Source organism: Vulpes lagopus, chromosome 10, assembly GCF_018345385.1.
Source record: "Vulpes lagopus strain Blue_001 chromosome 10, ASM1834538v1, whole genome shotgun sequence".
Classification (NCBI taxonomy): Eukaryota; Metazoa; Chordata; class Mammalia; order Carnivora; family Canidae; genus Vulpes; species Vulpes lagopus.
Window position 1 is genome coordinate 26,819,782 of NC_054833.1, and position 6,752 is coordinate 26,826,533.

Consider the following 6,752-nt stretch of genomic DNA (forward strand, 5'->3'; position numbering starts at 1 on the left):
GAGGCAGCAGGTGGCATCTGGGGCTGGAAGGGGGCAGGAGGGTGGTGAAGGTGGCACGGGCACCTCCCGCTTCGCCGGAGCGCTCCCACATGTGCACCAACGAGCATCACCAGCCCGTCTGAAGGGTGGTTCCTGCAGGGCGCTGGGAAGCGTGGCCTTCCCGCTCACGTGGGCCGCCACCGCGAATAAAGTGAGATTTCTTTTAACGAGAATAAAGGAGGAAAGCGTTGGGGCAGCCCACAGCCTGTGCCACCCGGGCCTTGGTCCTCTGCTCGCCCCCTGCGCACCGGCCCTCAGGCCCCACATCGCACCCTTCCCGCTGCTCGTGTCCAGGTCAACGACAGTGGTTCCTGGTCAAGTCGCTTCTCCTGCGTGTTGCACCCACGCGGCCATTCACCACGTCAGCCCGCATCGCTCCCTCTCCCAGGTGCCCGGTGCTGCAGTGCGGACCGCACTCCTTGATCTCCTCCGGGCCCCCCGGCTGCCCAGGCCTCCCGTCCTGGCTCCCCACGGAGTCCACGCACCCCCTTGATCTCCTCCGGGCCCCCCGGCTGCCCAGGCCTCCCGTCCTGGCTCCCCACGGAGTCCACGCACCCCCGTGGCTGTGCGAGCCGAGGGGGCCTCGCAGTGCAACGCGCAGCCCCTGCACCTGCAGGGAGGGCCGGCCTCGCCGGGCTCACCTGCCTGGGGCAGCGGGGACCGCCCACGGGGGCCACTTGGCCAGCGCCCCTCGGTTTCTCGAAGGGAAACCTGCACTTTGCCCACGGCCTCCGAGCGCAGCAGCAGGAAGACGCGTGCGCGGGGGGCTGCGTGGGCGAGCGGGGCGGGCGGGCTGCATCCGTGGCAGAGAAGCGCGGCGGGACGTCCCGGAGGGCCGCGCTCGGAGGAGGTTCCCGACGCTGCCCGGACTGCGTGGAGGCCGCCACCCGCCGGCACGACATGCGTGGCTCCATCCACTTCCACTCCAGTGACCCTGGAGAAACCACAGGCCGTGGAGTTCGTCCCCGGGGGGCCGAGGGAACGCCGGGCGGTGACGGAAACGGTCTCTACCTCGCCTGGTCGCTGTCCCGGCGGGCCCAGTGGTGGTCACGGGGCTGCACACACCTGGCCGAGCCCCGACAGCCTCGCACCTGCTCCGCAGCGCACGTGCACCCCCGCCGGGACGCTCCCAGAGCACCAAGCTCAGGCCCCTCGTCTACATGGCACCTGCGCTCCCGGAGCTCCACTGCGGAAAACCACCTGGGAACCGTCTCCGCCACCCGTTTCCCACGCCTTCCGCTAACCCGCGGTCCGTGCCCGGCCTGCCCGCAACCGGCCGCTTCGCACACCTGCGCTGGAGCCCTCGCATCGGTCAGCACTGCGCCTGCGCTGGAGCCCGCGCATCGGTCAGCACTGCACCTGCGCTGGAGCCTGCGCATCAGGCCTGCACTGCACCTGTGCTGGAGCCCGCGCATCGGGTCAGCACTGCGCCTGCACCTGTGCTGGAGCCCGCCCATCGGGTCAGCACTCCGCCTGCGCTGGAGCCCGCCCATCAGGCCTGCACTGCACCTGCGCTGGAGCTCGCCCATCGGGTCAACACTGCACCTGCGCTGGAGCCCGCCCATCGGGCCTGCACTGCACCTGCGCTGGAGCTCGCCCATCGGGCCTGCACTGCACCTGCGCTGGAGCTCGCCCATCGGGCCTGCACTGCGCCTGCGCTGGAGCTCGCCCATCGGGTCAGCACTGCGCCTGCGCTGGAGCCCGCCCATCAGGCCTGCACTGCACCTGCGCTGGAGCCCCCGCCCTTTGGGTCAGCACTGCGCCTCCTCTGGGACCCCAGGCCCCCTCGCCGCCCGGCGTGGAACACACGTAGGGGCCCCTTCACAGGTGCGCCGGGTGGCCTGTGGCCTTCCCGTGGCACAGCACCAAGTCCAAGCCTCCCGGCCTCGCGGCCCGGCCTCTTCCTCCGTTGACGCTGCGGGCCCGGCGCCACCCGCCACCTGGGGCTCCAGCTCTGCTCTCCCCCGCACCGCCTGCCCCTCCGCCCTCCGGGCAGGTGCGTGGCCCTCTGGCACGGCGATCGCTTTGTCTGGTTTTCCGCGCAGGTGTCCCCGCGGCTGTCCCCGCGGCCTCTCTCGGCTCTTCCTCTGCTTTATGCTCCCGCCCGGACCTTGTGGTTACCGAGATGGGTTCCCGCGGTTGGCCTGCCGCTGCCACCCCAGCGCGTGGGCTCACCCAGGGCAGGTGAACCGGTGAGCGCTGCTGCGCCGAGGCCGAGCCTCCCTCCCTCCCTCCCGTAGGTGGGGCCGCACCCAGGTCCCCTCCTCTCCTCTGTCTGCTCCCTCCGGCCCCCCCCCCCCCCCCCCCCCCCCCCCCCCCCCCCCCCCCCCCGCTTGCAGCCTCGCCCACAGCCTCGGGGGGAGGTGCCCGGCAACACCCCGTCGGTGCGCGCGTGGGCACACAGCCCAATGCCGAGGCTGCCGGGGCACCGACCCTCCCAGCGCCTCCCCAGGCCCACCCCGAGCCTGGCTTCCAGATGCATCCTGCAGCCCCGTTTCCAAGGATATTTGGAGGAAAACGACACAGGCTGGGGGGAATGGCGCTGCAGCAAGCAGAGCTGCCTCGGCGGTGGGAGCCGGGGTGGCTCAGCCAGGCGCGCTGTCCGGAGGGCAGGTGCGGGTTCCCCGGAGGCCGCGGCCCCTGTGCGCTCCTGGGGAGCCCGCCCTGCCCTACCTCCTCGTCCATTTACATGTTCAGTGGCTAATTCACTGCACAGATACAGGTGCTCCACCTGCCGCAGCAGCTCAGGCCAAGTAAGGAGCCGGGACAGCCCAGCTTCAAGCATGAGGAAGCGTGGCCAGTGCCCCCCCACCCAGGCAGGGCCTCTTCCCAGGACCGGCCATCGGGCTGTGTGGCCTGGCCCTGTGTCGCCTGCAGCCCCACCGCAGGCCCAGCCCCCCTCCCCGGCCCTCCCAAGTGTCCTCCGCAGCCGGCCACTGTCCCCTCCCCCTGTCGCCTGAGCCCAGCGTGGAGAGTCCCGACTCTCCCACTCCCACCATTGTGAGGGCCTCAGGAGAGAAGCCGTGGGAACCAGGGTGGTGCTACTGTGGGAGCGGGGAACAGCCTGGACCTGCTTCCCACCTCCCCCTGCAGGAGCCCACTCCCCGCCCCGTGACGCCCCGAACCTGGCCTGCTGCTCCCTGGACACCCATTACTCAGGCCGGAGAACCAACTGGGAAGAAGGTCCCTCCCGTTTGGCCCTGGGCCGCGCCTCCCTGCCTCCATCCCCAGGCCTGGTGCCCGGGGGAGGGCCCAGCAGGTGCCCACCCTCCCCGTTCATTCCTTGCGCTGAATAAAACATTACTCACAGATCAACTGGGCAGTTTTAAGTGAACAACCATTTTCATCTGTTTTAAATTTTCATGGGTACTTTTCTAAAGAACAAGTACATTGTTAATAATTGAAGGGAATGAGACCTTGTTAATCTCTCTGTATTTTAATAAGGTCCTACTGTGCCCCCGCCATTTATATTTAAAACAGCTTCATTTCTCCCTCCCATTTCCTTTGAGGGGAGTGGGGGGCAGGCAGCAGGGGCCCCGAGGCGTCTTTCCTTCTGGAAAGAGCCCTGGGAGCTGGTCTCAGGTCCAGGGCGAGCCCGGGGAGGCCTCACTCAGGGAGCAGGGCCTTCGTGGGGTCCCCCCCCACCCGCCGCCAAGCAGCACCAAGGGTCGGGTGGTCCAGTTGGCAGAAACAGACCCGAGGGGACAGCAGTGGGAACTGGCCAAGGGGAAGGCCTGGTAGCAGGGGAATGCCCGTGGGAACCAGGGCGCCCCCCCTTCACTCCCGAGCTGCCCGAGGTGCAGGTGCCCTGCGTGTCCTAGGCCATGACCCTCGCGGCCACCTCCCAGGGTAGGTGCTAACGTCGTCCCCACCTGACACGGCAAACAGAGGAGGCTGCACACGCAGGCAGCAACACAGCGGGGATTAGGACTTGGCTGCACGCTGGGGGGGCGAGGGGGGCGGCCAAGGCCTGGGCCTCAGATGACATGCAGCGTATCCGCCCGGCACTGGGGCTTAGGGTCCCCAGGCCAGGCCCAAGGTGACACCCTCCGCACCCTCGGGAGCCTGTGCGCGCCCAACCGCACTGCGCCCTCCATCCTCTGCAGCCGGAAGGGACGTGCCCCAGGGGACGCTGGTGGAGGCCCCGAAGGTGACAGTCCCAGGAGGGGAGCTGTTCGGGTGGCCAGTCTCCCCACGCGCGGCCCGCGCTCCTGCTGCCCGGGGACGGAGGCGACCCAACACGGGGAGGGGAGCCTCACCCACGCTGGCCCGCAGGGACTCCACTGTCCTCGGGCGGGTGGAGCGTGGCAGGGCCGCGGGGCTCCTCCAGGCCCGCCCTCTTCCCGCCCTCACCTGTCCCAGGGCACTCTGACCCGCGGGCCCCGCCTCATGTGACACGGGCTCCGGGAACCCCGGGCAGGGTCCGAGTGGCCTGGGGCCTCCCTGTCCACGTCCCCGCGGGAGGCCCTAGGCCGCGGTAAAGCCGCCCCTCCTGTCGGTGGCCTTGGAGCCCAGGACTGCCCACTGCCGCCACGGCCACGCTGTGTCCCTGACACTCCCCGCGTCCCCGAAGGTGACGGGACCCTGATGGAGGACCTTCAGGCAGCGGCCAAGGTACTCGCCCCTGAGCTGGCCCCACAGCCCCTTGTGGCGGGTGTTATGGGAGGAGGAGACGGAAGGCCGTGGGGCTGCCCAAGCAGGACAGAGCTCCGGAGCCCAAAGGACGTGCCTTTGGGGTGAGCCCTGCTGGGGGCTGCCACAGCCCTGACCCCACGGACACCCAGGGCTGCAGCCTGCACATGGGGAAGCCCTGCCCCACAGTCCCCCGCAGCGCAGCCCCCACCTCGGCCTTCTCCAGCCACCTCTCCGCCCCCCACACACACCTGCCCGACTTGGCACCTCAGCCCCCAAGGGCCTGTGGACTGCCCCAGAGGGGCTGCGGGTCTCCTGACCAGCCCTTGGCTGGCCACGTCCACCCACGTGTGCAGACATGTGCGCGTCCCTGTGCATATGCTGTGTGCGCGTGTGTACACGCATGTGTGTGCACGCACGTGTGTCTGTGCGTGTGAGTGCATGCATGTGTGTGCACGTATGGCTGTGTGTGTGCATGCATGTATGTGCGCACGTGTGGCTGTGCATGTGAGTGCATGCATGTGTGTGCACGTGTGGCTGTGCATGTGCATGCATGTGTGTGCACGTGTGGCTGTGTGTGTGCATGCATGTATGTGCGCACGTGTGGCTGTGCATGTGAGTGCATGCATGTGTGTGCACGTGTGGCTGTGCATGTGCATGCATGTGTGTGCACATGTGGTGATGCGTGTGCATGCATGCATGTGTGTGCACGTGTGGCTGTGTGTGCTACATGCATGTGTGTGCGCACGTGTGGCTGTGCATGTGTGTGCATGTGAGTGCATGCATGTGTGTGCACGTGTGGCTTGCATGTGCATGCATGTATGTGCACATGTGACGGTGCATGTGCATGCATGCATGTGTATGCGCACGTGTGGCTGTGCATGTGCGTGCGTGTGAGTGCACATGTGGCTATGCGTGTGCATGCGTGTGCTTGCATGTGTGTGCACGTGTTGCACTTGTGGCTGTGCGTGTGCATGCCTGTGCATGCATGTGCGACGGTGCATGTGTGCCTGCAGCCATATGCCCAGGAATCTCTCGGCTCTGTCTTCCACCTGCCGCCCCGAGCAGGCTCGTACCTGGACTCCAACTCCGAGGCTGGAGGTGCTCAGGCTCCCCTTAGTCCATGCGCCTGACCTTACAGACGGGGAAGCTGCGTCCAGGAGGATGTGAGCAGCCTGGTCGGGGACACAGCAATGGTGACCCCAGGCCACACGCCTGAGCTGTGGCTCCTGAGGGTGAGCTGAGCCGTGGTTTCCCCATCTCCTGCGGCCTGTCACCGTGGACAGCTGTGTCCCTCCCCTCCGCAGCCCCCTCTGCACACAAGGTGCCCACCAGCGCTGGCGTCGCGCAGGGGTACACGCAAGAGCACCAGCCGCTGCAAGCTCCCCCCGGGTACCCAGGTGCCCCCGTGATACGTGAGAACCCACGCCTGGCTGCTACACGTTTACACACAGGGTTGTGTTGCTCAGTTCACCTCCATCTCCCCCACTGGAAGGAAAGGGCCCTGAGAGCAAAGAAAGCCTTGGGGCTGCTCCCTGGTCCCTGCAGCTCCTTGCACACAGTAGGTCTTCAATGGGCACTGGCTGAATGAGCAGAGGCACGCGTGTGCAAGCACACACAGCCGTGCACGCGGTCACGGCCTGCTCTGCCCCTGCAGGAAGGGACCGTCCTAGGCGGGGAAAGCATTCCCTGAGGGCTTTGCTGTTTGCACCTGCACCGCCTGGGCTGAGCCGTGGGGGTGATCCGTGGGCCCAAGAGCCAGCAGCAACGTGACAGCTGGGCCCCCAATGGCAGGGGGGCACTGCCCTGGGACAACAGGGTGTGCGTGGGCCCCGGGGCCAGGGTGGGCTTCCCCCGAGGCCCCCAAGCCTCTCAACGACGGAGGCCTGAACACAACTGCTCCTGGGTTGGAGCCCACGACGGCTTGGAACAGCCAGGGCTTTCACGGCCTGCGTCCCAACCTGGGAAGCGGACGCGAGACAAAGCGTGGCGGCCGCCTCTCCCCCCAGCACCACACTCAGGCCTGGGCCACGCCGAGAGGCAGCCAGCCCGGCACCAGCTCCAGGCTGCTCCTTGGCCGC